The 20,424-nt window shown below is 44.2% G+C and overlaps 1 protein-coding gene across 3 annotated transcripts in view; it reads right to left on the bottom strand.

The window, feature by feature from the left end:
* GPR45 (G protein-coupled receptor 45) overlaps positions 1-20,424 on the bottom strand; it is a 110,055-nt gene that overhangs the window by 89,140 nt on the left and 491 nt on the right. The window contains exon 2 of one of the 3 annotated variants that reach the window (XR_009248740.1): positions 16,238-20,340. The exons of the other annotated variants lie outside the window; for them this stretch is intronic. The gene's annotated coding sequence lies outside the window, so the exon portion shown is untranslated. Of the gene's footprint in view, positions 1-16,237; positions 20,341-20,424 lie in introns of those variants that run through there. 3 annotated transcript variants of the gene reach the window in all.

Raw genomic sequence — 20,424 nt, 5'->3', positions numbered from 1 at the left:
AAACGAGGAATTAATATCTTGAATATGTAAAGAACTCCCACAACTCAACCATAAAAACAAGCAACCTGATTCAAAAATAGGCCATGGACTTGAATAGACATTTCTCTAAAGAAGGTACACAAATGGACAACAAGCCTATGAAAATGTGCTCAACGTCACTAACCATTAGCAACATGAAAATAAAAACCACAATGAGATGCCACTTCACACCCATTAGGATGGCTATGATCAAGAAAGAAAGAAAAAGAAAAGAAAGAAGAAAGGAAAGAAGGGAGGGAAGGAAGGGAAGGAAGGTAGGAAGGAAGGAAGGGAAAGGAGGAAAGAGAAAGAAAGAACGAATGAACAGAGCAAGTTTTGGGAAGGATTTGGAGAGAATGGAAGCTTGTGCATGGCTGATGGGACATGAAAAGGTACAGCCGCTGTGGAAAGCCGTACGGTGGTTCTGCAAAGGGTTAAACCTAGAATTATCATATGATTTGGCAATTCCACTTGTAGGTAGAGATCCCCACAATTTGAGAGCAGAAACCCACATTCATGGCAGCATTATTCACAGTAGCCCAAAGGTGGAAGAAGCCAAGTGTCCACTGGTGCATGAGCAGACAAGCAAAATGTGGCATATCCATACAACAGAATATTACTCGTCCTGAAAAAGGAAGGGGGTTCTGACACGTGCTACAACATGGGTGAACCTTGGGCGCATTATGCTAAGCGAAATAAGTCAGACAAAAGAAAAAAATCGTCTGAATTTACCTATGAGATCCCTGAAGTAGTCTAGTTCATTGAGGCAAAAAAATTGAATGATGGTTGGCAAAGGCTGTAGAATGGGGAATTGGTGTTTAATAGGTACAGGTTCAGGCCGAGAAGATACAATAGTCCTAGTGATGGATGGTGATGATGGTTGCACAACAATGTGAGTGTACTCAGTGCCACTGAACTGTAGACTTCAAAACAGTTAGACTGCTAAATTTTATCTTTGGTGTTTTGTGCTAAATTTTATGTTTTGCCACTATTTTTTTAAATACATTAAAGAAAAATTTTTAACATTTATTTGTTTTTGAGAGACAGAGACAGAGAATGAGCAGGGGAGGGGCAGAGGGAGAGGGAGACACAGAATCCGAGGCAGGATCCAGGCTCTGAGCTATCAGTACAGAGCCTGATGCAGGGCTCAAACTCATGAACCATGAGATCATGACCTGAGCTGAAGTCGGATGCTCAACCAACTTAGCCACCCAGGCGCCCCTTAAAATATTTTTTTAATATTTATTTATTTTTGAGAGAGAAAACAAGCAGGGGAGGGGCAGAGAGAGGGGGTGGGGGGACAGAGGATCTGAAGCAGGCTCTACACTGACAGCAGAGATCCCTGTGCGGGGCTCAAACTCATGAACTGTGAGATCATGACCTGAACTGAAGTCAGGTGCTTAACCTGACTGAGCCACCCAGGCACCCCTATTCTGCCACAATTTAAAAAATTAGAAAAGACTCTCCATGTCCGAGATAGCACCCTTCTTAGTTATTTTCCCCTTTCTCCCATTGAAGAGCACAGCATTCTTTTTTCATTTAGATAAACAAAGGCAAACAAATTCTGTGAGAGATGTAGTGTTCATTTATCTTCATTCATTCAAGAATTATCTGAATATTTTTTGAGCACCTTCTATGTGCCTGGTGCTTTTCTAGGCACTGGGGTTATGACAGTGAGGTGAACAAAAACTGGCAGAAATCCCTGCACTCCTGGGGACCAGTCTGAAATTGAAGGTTATATCAGCATCCCAGCAGAAAATACATGGCCTCAAGTTAGGGTCATGTCAGGAGAGGTTAGGAAAAGGCCTCTTTCCAATGATATGCACAGATATAGGGAAACCACACGGGGAAGGTTCAGAAGCCCAGAAATCATAGACCTTTAGTTCCCACTTACAGGCAGAATAGCAGAAGGGAGGAGAAAGTAGATACTGGAACTTAAGAGGGGAAGAAAATGGTAAGGAAGGCTGTCATGGGAGCAACAGTGAATTTGGTGGAGGGACACAGTCACCCAAGGCTACCCCACGGTCACCCGAGACTACCCCATAGTCACTGAAGACTATCCCACAGTCACCCAAGGCTACCCCACGGCCACCCAAGGCTACCCCATGGTTACCTAAGACTATCCCACAGTCACCCAAGACTACCCCACAATCACCTGAGACTACCCCATAGTCACCCAAGACTATCCCACAGTCACCCAAGGCTACCCATGGTTACCTAAGACTATCCCACAGTCACCTAAGACTACCCCACAGTCACCCAAGACTACCTCACGGTCACCTAAGGCTACCCCATTGTTACCCAAGACTATCCCACAGTCACCCAAGGCTACCCCACCGTTACTCAAGACTATCCCACAGTCACCCAAGGCTACCGTACAGTCACCCGAAGCTACCCCGCAGTTCGTTCAGGGCTACGTTAGTCCCAGGCTATCCACAGTTCCCCAAGGCTAACCCATTGTCAGCCCAAGGGTACCCACAGTTGCCCCAAGACTATCCTACAGGGAGTAAATACTCAACCTCACTCTCCTCTCTACTCTCATCCCCTGCTAGTTCCTTAAGGGGCTAAACCCAAGCAGATGACACAATGCACGAGAACCCTTTTCTGTAGAGTCCAAACTCAGCAAATGGGGAGGGGGGGTCTGGACGGGCAGACAAAAGGTATTCTACGTTGTGAAGAAAACAAGGTTGGTGACCATCCTGGGCCTCAGCTCCCGAAAGCTAATGCCAGGCCAGGCAGTCTCCTGGGAAGCAGGCCATGCCGACCCAAGGGGAATCTGGGAATTTTCCCAGCTTGAAGCCACCGCAGGAAATCAAGCTCAGCTGAGATTTGATGAAGAGACCAACACAATTTTAGTATCTGTCTGAGCAGGCAGAGTTACATAGTTTCAGGTATCCTGAACCAAACTTTGGCCGAACACAAAGCTCAAACCGCATGAAGATTGGACTTTTCAGCAAATATTCATTTTCTATCCCCATTCACTATGGGTGGGGCACTCCTCCCCAACCTCTGTGTTATTCTTTTGCTTTGCGAGGGAATGTTAGCTGATCTGAGCAAGCAGAGTCTGGAAAAAAATGCTCTGGAAATCTGCCTTGAGATGTGGCCTAAGCACCTACGGCCCTCAGCCTGGGCCCCACCCCCCGCCCCGATGAACACAGGTGGGGCAGATCCAAACCCCAAATGACCTGATTAAGAACATTGACTTTATGCTGTTCTGCTACAGAAATGAGGCTCAGAAATGAAGTGGTTTATGGGACATAACATGTCTAACTAATTAATGGAAGATCTCATTCTAGAATCCAGTAGTCTTGATGTGCCTCCCAATAGTTGGAAAACGCTTGTTTTCTCTGGTGAAATGAAAAGACTCCGGGGAGCTGTATGTTAATATCAGTTCTGCTCCATTGACAACCCAGGGTCCGCATTCTTCCTGCCAACAATTTGTCCTCCTCTTCCTACCTCATAAATATCCTTATTTTCTCCTTTCTTTCCCCTCCCTCCCTTAGCAACCACACTACGGCCTGCGGCTTAATTTAGCCTCATCTCGGGTTCAGATGCTCTCAAAATTCAGACCAGTATTGCAGGCTGTCTGTTCACATATCCATCCAGTGATCACACCAGCTCTCCCAGTTCTGTGTCTTCTTCCCCAAACGGCTCTTCTCCAGACTTGTACATTTCTTTACGACATTTTTTCGCTTTTTACTTTTGAAGTAATTATGTATAGGTTCGCAAGAAGTGACAAAGAGAGCCCAGAGAATTCCTTTGTACCCTTTACCCAGCCTCCCCCGGTGGTTACATCTTGTGTGGCTGGTGTCAGACCCAGGAAACTGACATTGGAACGGTGGATGTATATAGTTCCGTGTCATTTTGTCACATGTGTGGATTCATGTAGCCACTACCACAATCAAGATAAAGAGCTATTCCACCAGCACAAAGCTCTGCCCCGTGTTCCTCCTTTATAATCACACCCGCCTTCCTCCCTTCCCTCCATCCCTAACCTGGCAGCCATTAAATGATTCCCATTTCTGTAATTTGTTGAGAATAGGATTCAAACGAAATCATATATTACATGATCTTTGGAGGTTGGATTTTTTTTTTTTTGTTTTTGCCATACGAGTCGCCTAGAATAATGCCCTTAGCAACCAGCCAATTTGTTTTTTGCATCATTAGTTCATTTCTTATTATTGCTGAGTAGTATTCCATGGTATGGACATACCTCAGTTTATTTAACTATTCACCTATTGTAAGACATTTTGTTTCCAGTTTTAGACGGTTGCAAACAAAGCTGCTATGAACAATGGTGTACAGGTTTTTCTGTGGACAGGTTTTCATCACTCTGAGATAAAGGCCCACGATGAGATTGCTGGGATATATGTTAAGCATATGTTTAATTTTTTTGTGTTTTGTTTTTTTTTTTCTTTCAAGGAGCACCTGGGTGGCTCAGTCGGTTAAGTGTCTGACTTCGGCTCAGGTCATGATATCATGGTTTGTGAGTTCGAGCCCCGGATCAGGCTCTGTGGTGACCGCTCAGAGCCTAGAGCCTGCTTTGGATTCTGTGTCTCCCTCTGTCTCTGCCCACCCCCACGTCTGTCTCTCTGTCTCTCAAAAATAAAGAAACATTAAAATTTTTTTCTTTCAGTTTTATTGAGATATAATTGTCCTGCAGCACTGTGTAAGTTTAAGGTGTACAGCATAATGACTTAACTTACATGTATCATGAAATAATTCTCATGATAAATTTAGTTAACATTCTTTGGGGTGCCTGGGTGGCTCAGTTGGTTGAGCATCGGACTCTTGATTTTGGCTCAGGTCATGATCTCACGATTTGTGAGATTGAGCCCTGTATCAGGCTCTATGCTGACAGCGTGGAGCCTGCTTAGGATTGTCTCTCTTCTTTTCTCTCTCTGCCCTTCCTCCACTCATTCTCTCTTTCTCTCTCAAAACAGATAAATGAACTTAAAAAAAATTCTTCATCTCATATAGATTAAAAAAAACACCAAGTTTTTTCCTTGTGATGAGAACTCTTAGGATTTATTCTCTTAGCAACTTTCAATTATACCAAACAGAAGTGTTGACTATAGTCATCATTTTGTACATTACATTCTTTGTAGTTATTTCTCTTATAACTGGAAGTTGGTACATTTTGACCACCTCATCCAGTTCCCTCACCCTTCAAACCCCTACCTCTGATAATCACAAATCTGATCTTTTTTCTGGTGTATATATGAAAATATACAAAAAATATCTATCTATCTATCATCTATCCATCCATATGTTAGATCATACAGTGTTTCTTTTCATAGTCTTTCTCTGGTTTATTCCATTTACATTTAGTTGTTACACAGACTGCAAAACTATTTTCCTGAGTGTAACATTTCACATTCCCATCCACAATGTATGAGAGATACATTTTTTTCCACCTCTTGCTAGAATTTGATACTGTTCATATATTTTATTTATCTGTTTTGATAAGTGTGTGGTGATAGCTCATCAGGGTCTTAATTTGCATTTCCTTGATGGTTTGTGATGCTGAATATTTTTTCATGTGCTTATCTGCCATAAATATAGCCTCTTCAGTGAAATGTCTCTTCAGGCAACTTGTTTTCTAGCAAGATTGTTTTTATACTGTTGACTTTTGAGAGATCTTTATGCATTCTAGATAAGAGTCCTTTGTCAAATATGTGGTTGCAAAGATTTTTTTTTCCTGTCTGTATCCTGTCTTTTTAACTTTTCAACAAGGTCTTTTACAAAGCAAACATTTCAAATTTTGATGTAGTCCAATTTATTGATTTTTGTCTTATGAATTACGCTTTTGGTGTCATGTCTAAGAATGCTTCACCAAGCACTCCTATGTTTTCCTCTAAAAGTTTTATATAGTTTGGTGTTTCACATTGAAATCTGTGATCCATATTGAGATAAATTTTGTGTTTTTTGGTTTTTAAAAAAAATTTTTTTAACATTTATTTATTTTTGAGACAGAGAGCATGAACAGGGGAGGGTCAGAGAAAGAGGGAGACGCAGAATCTGAAACAGGCTCCAGGCTCTAAGCTGTCAGCACAGAGCCCGACACGGGGCTCGAACCCACGGACCACAAGATCATGACCTGAGCCGAAGTCGGACGCTTAACCAACTGAGCCACCCAGGCGCCCCGAGATAAATTTTGGATAAGGTATGAGTTTTAAGCCAAGGCTCTCTCTCTCTCTCTTTTTTTTAACCCGTAGATACTCAATTGCCCTAGCACCATTTGCTGAAAGGACTATCCTTCATTGAATTAATTTTGAATCTCTGTCAAAAATCAGTGCTAGACTTGTGTCGCACTTTCTGGGGGTTCTATTCTGTACCACTGATCTATGTATCCATTCTTCTGTGAATACCACAAAGACTTAAATAGTCACATCTGTATACTATCTTCAAATTGGGTACACTAATTCCACCCATTTTATTGTCTTTTTCCCCCCAAAATTGTTTTAGTTATTGTAGTTCCTTTTCTTTTCTGTATAAATTTTAGAATAATTCTGTCTATATCCACAAAAAATCTTCCTGGGGTTTTGACAGAAATTATATTAAACATGCATATCAACTTGGAAAAAATAGACATTGTTACGAAGTTGTATCTTCTAGTCTAACACAGTATGTCTCTCCAGTTATTAGATTTTCTTTCATTTCTTTCATGGGTTTTGCAGTTTTTAGCATGTAACTGTTGTATATACATTTTTAAGATTTATACCTAAGTATTTTTTTTTTTAGTGACTACAGTGTTCTATTTTTTGTTTTAGTTTCCAAATGTTCTTCACTAATGTCTAGAAACATAAATGACTTTGGTTTGTTAATTTTATGTCCTGTGATGTCACTTATTAGTCCCAGAAAAGTTTTTGGGAATACCTTGGGATTTTTTATGTGGAAAATTGATGTCATCTGCAAACAGGGACAATTTTATTCCTTCCTCTATGATCTGTGTGTCTTGTGTTTCCCTTTCTTTCCCTATTACCTTGGCTGGAACTCTCACTACTGTGTTGAACAGGGGTGATGAGAGTGGACGTCCTTGCTCCCGTTCTTAGGGCAAAAGCACTTTCACCATTAAGTTCAATGTTAGCTGTAGAGTTTTTGTAGATGTCTTTGTCAGGTTGAAGAAGTTCTCTTCTACTGCTTGTTTTCTGAGAGTTTTAATTGTGAATGGGTATTAGACTTCGTCAAACCCCTTTTCTGCATTAATCGATAACATTATGCGATTTTTCTTCTTTAACCTGTTAATATGGCAGATTACATTGACTGGTTTTCATATAGTGAACTAGCTTTGCATACCTGGTATAAACCCACTTAGAGATGATACAATTTTTTTTATATATAGTGGATTTCTATTTGCTAATACTTCATAAAGGGATTACGCACCTGTATTCATAGGGTTTGTTTTTCCTTTTTGTACTGCTGTTTTCTGGTTTTGATATCGGGGTAATAATAAATTTATAAAAATAATTGGGAAATGTTCCTTTCTCTTCTGTTTTCTGGAATATATTTGTGTCTAAGTCTCCCCTCCTTCCTCTCTCTTCCTTCTTTTCTTTCTTTCTTTCTTTTCTTTCTCTCTTTCTTTCTTTCTTTCTTTCTATCTTTCTTTCTTTTCTTTCTTTCTTTCTTTCATCTTTCTTTTATTCTTTCTCTTTCTTTTCTTTCTTTCTTGCTTGCTTGCTTGCTTTCTTTTCTTCCTTTCTTCTCTATTTTCTCCACTATTCAGACTGGGTAATATCTATTAACCTATTTCAAGTTCACTGATTTTCTCCTCCCTTTCCTTCATTTTGATGTTAAGTGTATCCACTGAGATTTGTCTTTTACTTCTCTTGTTTTCTAGTTCTAAAATTTCCATTTCATTTTTATTTATATCTTCTATTTCTCCCTTGAGATTCTCTCCTCCATTTGTATCAAATGTGTTCAGAATTGTTCAGACCATTGTTATGAAGACTGGTTGAAAATCCTCGTCAGGTGATTCTAAGATATGTATCATCTTAGTGTTGGCATCTGTTGGCTTGATTTCTTTCATTCAAGTTGAGATTTTTTTGATTCTTCTTGTTATGAGTGAGTTTTGATTGAAGCCTAGATTTTTTTTTTAATTTTTTTTTAACGTTTATTTATTTTTGAGACAGAGAGAGACAGAGCATGAATGGGGGAGGGGCAGAGAGAGGGAGACACAGAATCTGAAACAGGCTCCGGGCTCCGAGCTGTCAGCACAGGGGCCCGATGCGGGGCTCGAACTCACGGACCGCGAGATGGTGACCTGAGCTGAAGTCGGCGCTCAACCGACTGAGCCACCCAGGCACCCCGAAGCCTAGATGTTTTGAGTGCTATGCTATGAGGCTCTGGGATACAAAAGGCAAGATAAAATTCAGGGAACTCACCACCATGTCCTTCTTCAAGCTTTAAAGTTTCTAGTGGATCTCCCTCCATCTCTCCACTTTTCAGAGTTTTATGTTTGTTTTATACCCAACTCTCAGTGAGTTTTAGCTCTACTTAGCAGAAAAGACAAGGATAATTACTTACACTCTATCTTTCTGGAAGCAGAAAGTCATTTTTCTTTTAATTAAACCATATTTCCCCTTGTTTTAGGAGTCATATCTGGCTCCTTCATTTCCCTCCATTCCCGATTTTGGAACAACATTTGAAGATTCCACCCCCTCAATACTCCCGGAGTTAAAGGTATGTCCCTTTCCATGTTTCACGCCTTTGTCCTGTTCAGAAACTATTCATTAGCTCTTGCTGGAATTATTTAAATGGCTCCCCAATTGGTCTCTAAACCGACAGTCTCTCCCTTTCTTCCAGTCTCTACTGTTCTACAGATTGTGGCCAGGTTTATTTCCTTAGGCATAAATCACTATGCTTTCCTTCTCTTCCTCCATGATCTTAGACCACTGGCTACTTAGTAAAACTCAAACTCCTTAGCTTGGGGTTCAAAGCCATCACTATTATGGCTCCTCTTCCTGTTGACAGCCCGATCATCCTCTGTTCTCACACATGATCTGATGCTGCAACACAAAAGGATCACTTCCAGACCCCAGATACCTGCTGTGCAGTTTGACCCTAAGCTTCCATTCATGCCTTCCCTCTGCTTGGAATGCACCCCCTCACCCACTTGGGTCGGGGTCCGTCGCCTCAAGGAAACCTTCCTTGACCACCCAAATCAGAACCAATACCTCCTCCCATCAACAACCACAGCCCTTTGCTCACAGCTCTCTTTAAACGTATTTTCCATCCAGTTCACAGAGACAAGACAGAATGTATGGTTTTTGCAGGGTCTCTCCTTTTGTATAAAACCAGGCCTTCTTGGCTTAGTGGTCCAGGGAGCAGAGCAGGCCTGTCAGTGGGTGGCAAGACTGGAGCTGGCTTCATCAGGAAACAGGAGGTATGTCGGGGAAACATTTGCTTACTTCTAGAAAACGTGCTGATTTCAGGAGACTCTGTTCTGTCCTGGGCTCCTCTGAAGAGCCGGGGAAGGAAACTTTCGAGATAGAGCCACCATGCTTGTCACGAAGTCACTTTTGGAGACATTCCAGATCAAAGGTCCCTTGCCCTTCATTAGCTCTACCTGTCATATCTGTAGTCTGGACAGTTTACCCTTTGGGGTGCTGGTGTTTTCTCTGTACAGGGGGTGGAGGCAGCAAAAGGAACAGGTGAAAAGAGGAGATACTTGGATTTAAGTCTGAGCTCTGCCCCTTCCTAACTGTGTAAATTCTGGACCTATTCTTTAACTTCTTTGTACCTCAGATTCCTCATCTGCAAAATGGAGATAATTATAGAACCTACAGAAAATCACATAAAAATGCCTCGAACAGTTTTGGGCACTCCATAAGTGCTAGCAATGACCATTTTCAATGTTTTCCACCAACGTGCCTGAAAGAGTAGAGTATTTGTGAGGCTCGGGACAATGCCCCAAAGTAGCCCCTATTGGCTTGAAATTTCTTTTAGGTATTCTATTTCCCATTAAATATTTATGCAAATAAGGGCACCTGTGTGGCTGAGTCGGCTGAGCACCTGACTTTGGTTCAGGTCATGATCTTGAGGTTTGTGAGTTCGAGCCCCGCGTCGGGCTCTGGGCTGACAGCTCAGAGCCTGGAGCCTGCTTTGGATTCTACGTCTCCTTTTCTCTCTGCCCCTCCCCCATTTGTGCTCTGTCTCTCTCTATCAAAAATAAATAAATGTAAAAAAAAAAAAATTAAAAAAATATTTATGCAAATGTTGCAGTCTACTCAATTAGGTAGTTTGTTTGTTGAGTTTGTTTTAGTATCTGACTGTTTCTTTTGCAGATGTATTTAAGAAAAGCGTATACTCTAGAAAGATCATTCTATGTGCTACCCTTGGCATGGGGCAGAGCCTCTCGGTGACACACTCCTATCGTTTGAGATACACAGTCCCAGCGGGCCTTGCTTGAGCCAAAGACACAGAAGACTGAAGCCGAGGCCAGCACCGCAAAGTATTTCTCACTGATGAGTTCTGTGTGGGGTTCATCCAGCCCCTATGCCCTCCTCTATGGACCCTCCCTAAACTAAGAGTCAGAGCGTCAGGCCATCTTTCCTCATTCGGGAGAATTGGCCCCTTGTTGGATATGTGAAATGTAAGCAATGTGGGCACAGAGATAAAAATCTTGGCTAGTATTTCCCAGGCTATGATCATCAATAAAATAGGGCAGAAGAGAGCTATAATCTAATGTACTATATTACTGTAATTAGAGCTTCATGCATAGAGCTCTCTCCCGCCCTCCCTCCAAAATAATGAAACCATTTGAAATAAATAGTAGTGACTTTATTCTCCATCATGTGGTGTTCAGTGATTGGGTAATTATGGTAACAGCATACAGTTAGTGGTTGAGTTCAGAATGTAAGAAAAGAGATTTGGGGGAAACACAAGGGATAGGAGCACCGAATTGTAGCATTGCAGAGCTGGGAGGCGTCCTGGCAATTGGTACCTATCATCCCCACCCTTTCAAAAGAGGAAACAAAAGAGACGCAGAGGTTGCAAATGTGAGACGCTTAGACGGAGTGGAGTCAGAGCTAAAACCCGGGTTCCTCTCTCCTGTTCAATGGTCTTTTCAACTCACATGTCTCTGGGAAACGACTTAAGGCAGACTATTCTAGAAAGCTTTCTACATGGCAAGGAGGCTTTGCTCCCCACACCTGCTGAGGTAGAGGACAACGTTTCTGTGACTTAGGCTCTTGTCTGTCTTTTCATCATCTCTGGACCCCGAAAGTCATGGCTACTGAACATCAACGCAAGTCAGCACTGAACAGTTGAAACATTTTTTTGTTCTATCCCTTTTCTGCCTTTGATGGAATGGAGAGGAAAAATTAGCAAGCATACAAATTAAGATTTTGTTTAGCTTACTCTTGATGAGGCTAATTGTTTATTTTCGGTTAGACTTTATTTCTGTTATTACATTGAGAACATCAGATAAATAGTAAACTTTCTCATAAGAATGCTTACATCTCTTTACATTTCCATGTAAGAAATTCAGGAAAGGGCAACGCTTTTTGTACTGAAGGCACAAGGGTTTCCCGTGAAAACAAGCTAAGGGTCCTCATGGAACAATAAGGAAATGGACTCCAGCCTACAGATGCGTAAAACAGGTTCCGAATGACACCAATGTGCACCGTAGGGACATGAACGTAACCCACGAACTCATGAACCCATGAGCAGAAACACAATCACGGCCAAAGTCACCCATAGGCTCTCCCTCTCATCTCCTTCTCCATCCTATAGAAAAGGAGAGACTGATTCAGCCGACGAGACAGGCATGAGCTCATCTCTGCCACTAATCCCAACTGACTCTGTCATTTGCTCCTCAACTCCAGGATAGCCACACCTAGGGCCTGGGGTAAGCGGTCTCCCTCCTTCCCGCCCTGTCCAGTAGCCATCCAACGACACTCTCGCCCCACCGCTGCCAGAAGCTAAGCCCAACCTGAACAAGGTGGACATGGAAAATCCAATTCTGCCCATGATGGGACTCGGTGCCACCCTGGAAAGAGCAAAGCCAGTAGTGGTCACTCGGCAGGAAGCAGCAATGCAGTTGAGAAACATTCTCTACAGAAGTAAGGTCCACGCCATTACTGTGAGAGACACAGACAACACTGAAAAGCGAATTTCTCATAAAAGGTAACGTCCTCTATGTTCTTCCTTGCTCCAATTCCAACCCTCCCTGAACCTTGAAACAGCAGCTGGGGCTCCTGTGTCTTGATTAACAGTCATTCAGATGTCAAGGCGAGATTACGAAGATGTCAAGATGGCCACTGAGAGGGAGGACATAAACATGGGAAGACCCCTCTTCGTGGGCACCTCTGCCTTCTCCTTAGGGTCACCGGACGGTGCCACCAGCACACGGCCCACTATAGGACGTGGAAGTGCCCAGGTGACTTACTGCGGCCATATGCATTTCCAGAATACTTTCCCATCATAAGGTGCTTTCTCAGTCAAAACTTTGTTGACTGCCCAGTGGTAGTGTAGGTACCGTTGTCTTCACTCACTTGTGAGGAGACTGAAGCACAGGGAGGCTGGCACACAGGGAGGGGATAGAAGAGACTAGAATAATGTATGCTAAATTTCCGAAAGGCTGCTCTGTTCCGGACACTTAGTGCCTGACCTAATTGGTCTTCTTGTCTGTAAAATGGGTCTAAGAATGGCATCTCCCTCATAGAGTGTGGTAGGAATTAAAGGAAATAACACAGCAGAAATGTCTGGCTTGGTGCTCGACACAGGAAGTCTTCAGTTTGTTAGCGGATCCCTATAATATCCTTACCAGTGTCTATTATGATCTCCACCTTATAAATCAGGAGAGTAGGGCACAGTCAGGAAAGTGACTCACTCAATTAACCAGCATGTTAGGCCTCAGACGTAGATCCGTATGACTCCAAAACCTATCCACTCAAGAACACAGACATTCCAGAACTCAGGCTGCCTGTTCCCAAGTTCCACGCACTTTCACGGGCCTGTTCATCCCGATTTGAGACAGTCTCCTACCGAAAGTGCTGTGACCTGGTTCAACAAGCAAACACAAAGCCTTCCGTCTTAGAAAATACACAATTTGCCATCATTCACACAAAAACCCAGGCCATCATTCATGTTCCATGAAGACTTTGATGACATCAACAAAGAAGCTCTTATCAGAGCCCGCAGAGGAACTAAGCAGTTCTGAAGCCCAGTTGGATGTCTGAGGCCAGTAACGAACATGAAAGTCGAAAGAATGTTCTCATCCGCATTCCCGCGATTTCACAAATTCTTTGTCTTTATTACCTAATTTCCAACTCACTTCCTGTTTTTGGTAAAATGTTGAGGAGCTATAAAAAAGGTAATTTGGGGGGGAAAAACCCTTTCTTATATCTATGGCTTCTTGTGTGTAGTACGCATTCCACAAATGCTTGCACGATGTATGGATAAACTGAATGTGAATGAATGCATCTATTTTCTTCTTGAGAATTATCTTCTTGCAGGGGCTGACAAAAAACTACATCCCTGAGAAGTCACAAGTGCCCAGTAATGCTTCGCTGAAAAGCATTACTGTCTTTACGTTTTCAATGCCCCGGATGCGAGGATATCCCCCACGAATGTGGCCACCTCATGGGTGGGCCAGTGCAGCCAGCGCTCACAGCTGCTTTGCAAGCATTCAACCTGAACTTAAGTAGGAGGCTCCCACGCTCGTGCCAGGACCCACAGCATAGGCAGGGAGCATACCTTCCTTTGGTGTCATCGCCATTATGTGCCATTTGCTGGCGACTGGCCAGTTCTGATCCCATTTCCACCCACCTGATCGTTCTTCAAAAGAATCCACATATTCACAAGATCTGCAGGCTGACATCTCTGCAACGCGACACGGGGAAGCTCTGCGGGGAGCTCCACTACTGACAAGTTCTCCGGTGGGAAGCACCTGCTGTCGTTGGAACACCTGAGTCACAGTCTTGGCTCTGTGGATGCAGCAGGGAACGTTTCTCCTCCCCCCTTATCTATAAAAGTGGCCAACGAAACAGAACTTCTGTGCCCAGAAAAAGTTTGTGAAAGCGCTTCATAAACAACAAAGAGAGAAGCTGGCCCATCGCCAAAGACCATTACCACCAACAGAGGGACAGACTTGGAAGGAAAAATAGCTCCTGATATGCTCTCAACGCTAGCAACTTCAAATTGCGTTTATGCACCCCACTCTCAGATATACTGAGCTGGAGTCACCCTACAGTTGGCCATTGGGATACCTGCCATCTTCACAAATTTTGGCCATAGACAGCTGAGTCTCGCCTAGGTTATAATTTACCTAGTATTTCTTCTCACATCAGATTTAGGTGTTTTATTTCTGCACGGTTTCATCTCATTTTAATCAATAAAGCACAGGTTTGACATGCCAAGTAACATGCGCTCCTGTGGTGCTTACCACATATGGGGAAACACTGTATTAAGCGAAAGATCACTGCATTGCCTATCCAGACAGGTGTAGGAAAGGGAGCCCGCCGAAACTTTTTGTGGGTTGGCACAAGGGATGACTTGGATGTCTCCAGAGCGGAGCAAAAGAGCAGTCCTAACACGCTGAAAAAGCCACCTGAAACTATAATCCAGTGTCTATCCACATACAATAAGAATTACTTGCCTTCCTATAGCACTTTACAGTTTTAACAACACATTCATTTTCATTTTACAAGGGGTCTTGACCCCAAATCTGGCAGCAGATGGGGTGGCCAATACCATCCTTCTGCACAAGGCTATATGAGATCATGTTAGAAATAAGGAGCAGCACCATTAACACCTCTGTCTTCAGATCCTTTCACTGTACCCTCCACGGGGAGGGGGGGAGTATTTTTACAAGGATTGCTTTTCCCTCTTTAGACAGGACAACTCTTTCATGCCACTTTGTATCCATCTACTCTTTCACCTGCACATCCAGTTATCCATCCATCCACCCATCCATCCATCAGTCCACCCGTCTAACCATCTGTCCACCCGTCCATCCATCCATCCATCCGTCCACCTGTCCATCCGTCCACCATCCACCCGTCCATCCACCCACCCACTCACCCACCCATCCATCCATCCGTCCATCCATTCATCCATCCACCCATCCATCCACCCATCCCTCCACCCGTCCATCCATCCATCCATCCATCCATCCATCCATCCATCCACCTGTCCGTCCGTCCATCCGTCCATCCATCAGTCCACCATCCACCCATCCATCCACACACCCACCCACCCATCCATCCATCCACCCACCCACCCATCCATCCATCCGTCCATCCATCCATCCATCCATCCACCCATCCATCTATCCATCCATCCACCCATCCCTCCCCCCATCCACCCGTCCATCCATCAGTCCACCATCCACCCATCCATCCACCCACCCACCCATCCGTCCACCCACCCATCCGTCCGTCCACCCATCCATCCGTCCGTCCATCCATCCATCCATCCATCCGTCCATCCATCCATCCATCTGTCTGTCCATCTGTTCATTCATCCATCTACCCATCCATCCACCCATCCATCCATCTGTCCATCCATCCATTCATTCATCAATCCACCCATCCATCCACCCATCCATCCATCTGTCCACCCGTCCATCCATCCATCCGTCCGTCTGTCCACCATCCACCCATCCGTCCACCCATCCATCCATCCATCTGTCCATCCATCCATCCATCCATCCATCCGTCCATCTGTTCATTCATCTGCCCACCCACCCACCCATCCATCCATCTGTGCATCCATCCATCCATCCATCCACCCATCCATCCATCCGTCCACCCGTCCATTCATCCATCCATCAGTCCACCATCCACCCATCCGTCCACCCACCCACCCATCCATCCACCCACCCATCCATCTATCCATCTGTCCGTCTGTCCGTTCATTCATCCATCCACCCATCCATCCATCTGTCCACCCGTCCATCCATCCACCATCCACCTATCCGTCCACCCACCCACCCATCCATCTATCCATCTGTCCATCCATTCACCCACCCACCCATCCCGTCCACCCACCCATCCATCCATCCGTCCATCCATCCATCCATCCATCCATCCACTGTTCTACTCATGTATTCTTTTATCTGCCCTTCCAAACATGTATCCATGTCCATGCATTCATCTACCCATCCATCCACTGATCCATCCAACCACTTAGCCACTTCCCCATCCATTCATCCACCCAGTCAATATTTGGAGACCTCCTCTGTGCTCCTTACTCACTATACAGAGCACTGGAATAAAAACCACCAGTTTTTATTCTTATAAAATGAAAAGTGTTCCCTGTGAACTGAGGTAGCAATAAGAGTAATGTCTACATCTATTTCCTCTGATTTGAAAATCTACACAGATTTTCCCTGATGGTAGCAAAACATAGTAATGTGCTCTACTTCCTCCTGTCAAATGAAACAAAATACTCAGGAGTATAACAACAAAAGAAGCAGGAAAAGACCCAGTTAATAAGAGTCCTCTCCTTCTTAAGTGCGTTGGAAGTACAATAATTATGGTTATGTTGTTGGATCACTTTAGATGAAAAGGGCACACTTCCAATTACTTCACATGAGTAACAAGTTCAAATAATTAGACATATATCCCTGATAGAGCCTTGGAACTTTTTGGAAGAGCTAATTTAAGCATCTAGGTGTTTTTTCGGCTGCCATTCAGAGTCGAGACTCACTTATCTTCATGATTGCACTCTGTTTTTGGTATTTTAATTCCTCCATTTCAGAGTTGAGGGCAGCAAACCAATTATCAATGATGCAGGTGGCCTAACATATTGAGAGCCCATAAAGGGATGTGTCTCAAAGTAGATAAAAACAAAACTTCAGAAATCATGTAGAACAGAGTGAGACAAAAGAGGAATCCATTATCAACTAATACATAAAAGAGACACATTCAAACACACAAAAAAATAAGTCAGTGAAACACTGGAAATTCGAAATAAAGAATAAGGCAAGGTTTAACACTCTTGGTACCTTTTTTAAAATTTACCCCAAACAGGCTATAACTTCAACGAAATTGTTTTCGCCACGCTCTCCAGTCACCAATGATTTCCTTACCGACGAATGCAACAGAGCGACGGTTCTCAAACTCCAACGCACATCAGGACCACCTGGAAGGCCGGTTAAACCACAGATGGCTGGGACCCACTCTCAGAGTTTCAGATTCAGATTCAGTAGGTCTGGGGTGGAACCCAAGAATGTGCATTTCTAAATTCCTGGGTGCTGCTGCTGCTGTGGTTAGTCTGGGGACCCCACTTTGAGAAGCACCACGACAGAACACCTCTAGTCCTTGTCTTCCTTCTTAGCTGTGTGTGATGCCGGGGACCACTCCCCAGAACTCTGAATGCCTGCCATCTCGCCTTCTCCTTTTTAGAATCCTAGTGTTCCTCAGGATGCTATGCCAGGCTTCTGTCCTTTCACTGAAATCTTCCTGAGCAACCTCTTTGACTCCAAAGCCTTCAGTTAACTACGTACATCTGCTAGACCCCGGGCTGCAGCTCGGGCCTGATATAATGTGAGCTTTGCAAGGGCACGGTGCCTTGTCGTGCTCACAGTGCATCCCAAGTGACCAGAGTGTGCCTGGCATGTAGAAAGCGCCCGATAAATATCTGTTACAACTTCCTAGTAGATATTTCTATCTGAAAGTTCCACAGGCTCACTAGCAACTGAAATTAAATGTATTTGGAAAGAAATATATCAAAGAAGAGTATTACACAATCTAGAGTCTTTCCCCGTATTTCTGATGGTACCATCATCCACCCATTCTGTGAGATCTAAGAAACCCAAAGGTCATCCTCGAACCCTTGTGTGTCAGGTCCATCCATTTCCCCCCAGTCTCATTGTCACTGCCTAGTCAAGGCCACCGCACCCTCTCACCTGGATGCCCATGGCAGCCTCCCACCGGGCCCCTCCTATAATCTCCGCACCACACAGTCAGCTGAGAGATCAGATCTCATTCTGCACACCTGTGACTAAAGCCTATCCAGCGACTCTCCTTGACCTTAGAGCAAAGCCTCACCCCTCCCCATGGCCTTAGTCTTTCCGACTGGCTCCCTACTGCCTCTCCAGCTATATCTCCCATGCTTCTCCCCAACCCTGTACTTCCGTCCTCTCCGACTTGTTTTTGTTCCTTGAATACGCCATGCATTCTCATTTCTGAGCCATGGCTCATGATACTTCCTTCCATCTGGAATACTCTTTCCTTTTCTTCCCCCTACATGTTTTAGCTGACTACCTTCTACTCATTTCTCAGTTCCCAACTTAAATATTCACATCCTCCAAAAAGCCTTCCCTGCTCCTCTCATAAAAACAAAACAAAATAGAACAGGCCCCAAAACTGGGCTATGGCTTGCCTTGAGTTTTTATGACCTTCTGCATCTGCATATACAGTATTACTCCTGCTCGTTTAATTATTTGCCTTCTTTGCTCTCCAGGAGAAGGCTCATGCCTACACAGTGCTGGGCCCAGGGCCTGGATTTGGTCATCACTGCTGAAGGAAGAGGCCAACCAGATTTAACAGCGGGAAATTTAAAAGAAATTATTTTTTGTATGTTGAGAGCAGTCAGACAAGCAGTTATGTCTGGGAGGGACATGAGGGGACACTCCGGGATGGTGAAAATATTTTGTATTTTGTTCAGGTCAGAGGTAATATAGGGTAAACATAGATAAACATATATAATACAGGGTAAACATAGATAAAAATTCACCAAGCTGTACAGTAAGGAGCGATGCATTGCACATACGTAAATCAGACTTCAATAAAAGAAATGAATTATTTTAAAATTGTGGTATAATTCATATGGGGATATCAAAATTCACAGGGGTTAAAACAGCTCACGTGGGTGTAAGACCAGAATTCAGCAACAACCCAAGGCACCGAAGTTCCTTAGGATGCTAATATTTCCCAAAGATCCAGCACTAAAAACATGGTGAAGGAGTTCTTTAAATCTTTGTTCTAAAAATGTCACTGCTTTCAATCGACTCCGCCTTACTTAAGTTTGAGGCCCTGAAGTATTTTTAGAAAGGAAGATAACTTCAAAGTCACTCTCCACAGAATCACATATACTAAAAGCCCCATTTCACCAATTAGACAGGTTTAAGTTAATGACGTACAATTATATTTCAACATTTGAGGTATTTTAACTCGAGCCACGAAAACAGCTCAGTTGGGTCCACATTATTGCTAAGACGGTCACTTTTCTTTTTCTCCGAGTAGGAGAGGACCCAGGGCAAACCGTACATGTGGTTCATCACCCTGTTTAACAGGAACCTTGCCACGCTGACTGTCCAAGCCTACCAAGCAACTTAGGACCGTCTAGCTGCCTTTCTCAGACTAGAATGTAAGACACGGAAAGGTCAAGACTCATTTTTCGCCCTAGTGGGCCAAAATGCAGAGCGTTTAGGATCTTGTGTTCTGTAAGTTGCTTTTCACAAGAAGATCCCTGTGCTCTGTCGGGCTGGGCTTCCTAACAATCCCTCTGGCTGGGTTGATATTTGCTCCTACGGCTCAGCAGTCCCTTGGACCAGGTGAGTGCCAGCTTTGAAACACAGCAATTTAAACATTCTTCCGGTAGGGTGCAAAGCACTTAGGGGCCACTACATGCATCCCGAATAAGGACATCTACAACCGCTACCCACGAAAAGGGCACTTTCTGCACTTGAGACGAAAGTCATTGCGTTCGGCCGTCTTGGGTGATTTTCCTACAGACATACCTGTTTTGCTTCTATTCTTGGTATGATTTTAGTCGAAGTTTCATTTTCCTTAGCTTCTATTTGCTACTGGCATTTTGCCATTCAATAATCAAAGGAGAGAAGAACTGAAAACTCCGGGTTATTTAACCCAGTGAAAATACCACTTTACCATATGAACATCTCTCACCATATGAGAGAGAAAAAATGTAATCTCTAAAACCCTTTCTGGCACCAGATTAGAAAAACCGAAAGCTTGCCGGCCATCACAGGCTGACTGTGAGGAACGGAGCACCCCTGTGGTCCTTTTCCTGATGGGAAAACTGAGGTCGCGAACGGGCAAAGGAGAGGCGCCCGAATGTCCCACAGCAGAGGTACTTATTCCTAATTTGGAGCACGCTGTCGCCGTTTCAAAGTATCACCCAGGAAAAGGAAATAATCTGGTAAAGTTGACGTGACAGGGGGGAGATGAGAAGGGAGGGGAGGTCCGGGGCAGCTGGGATGGGCGACGGGCAGGGATGGGGATGGTGATGGTGGTGATGGTGATGGTGGAGGCGATGGTGGCGGTGATGGTGATGGTGACGCTGGCCGGCTCCTCTCCCGTTTCTCCATCACTGCCTGTCCTCTCTGCCTCCTCCGTCCCCGCGTGGCCTCTGCCCGGAGAAACACAGCCGCCAGGATTTGCACCCACGCCGCACGGCCTCGGGCACAAGGCTGCGGCGCCCCGAGCCCCGCGC

Source organism: Neofelis nebulosa, chromosome 9, assembly GCF_028018385.1.
Source record: "Neofelis nebulosa isolate mNeoNeb1 chromosome 9, mNeoNeb1.pri, whole genome shotgun sequence".
Taxonomy (NCBI): domain Eukaryota; kingdom Metazoa; phylum Chordata; class Mammalia; order Carnivora; family Felidae; genus Neofelis; species Neofelis nebulosa.
This window is presented reverse-complemented; position numbering and strand designations above follow the sequence as displayed.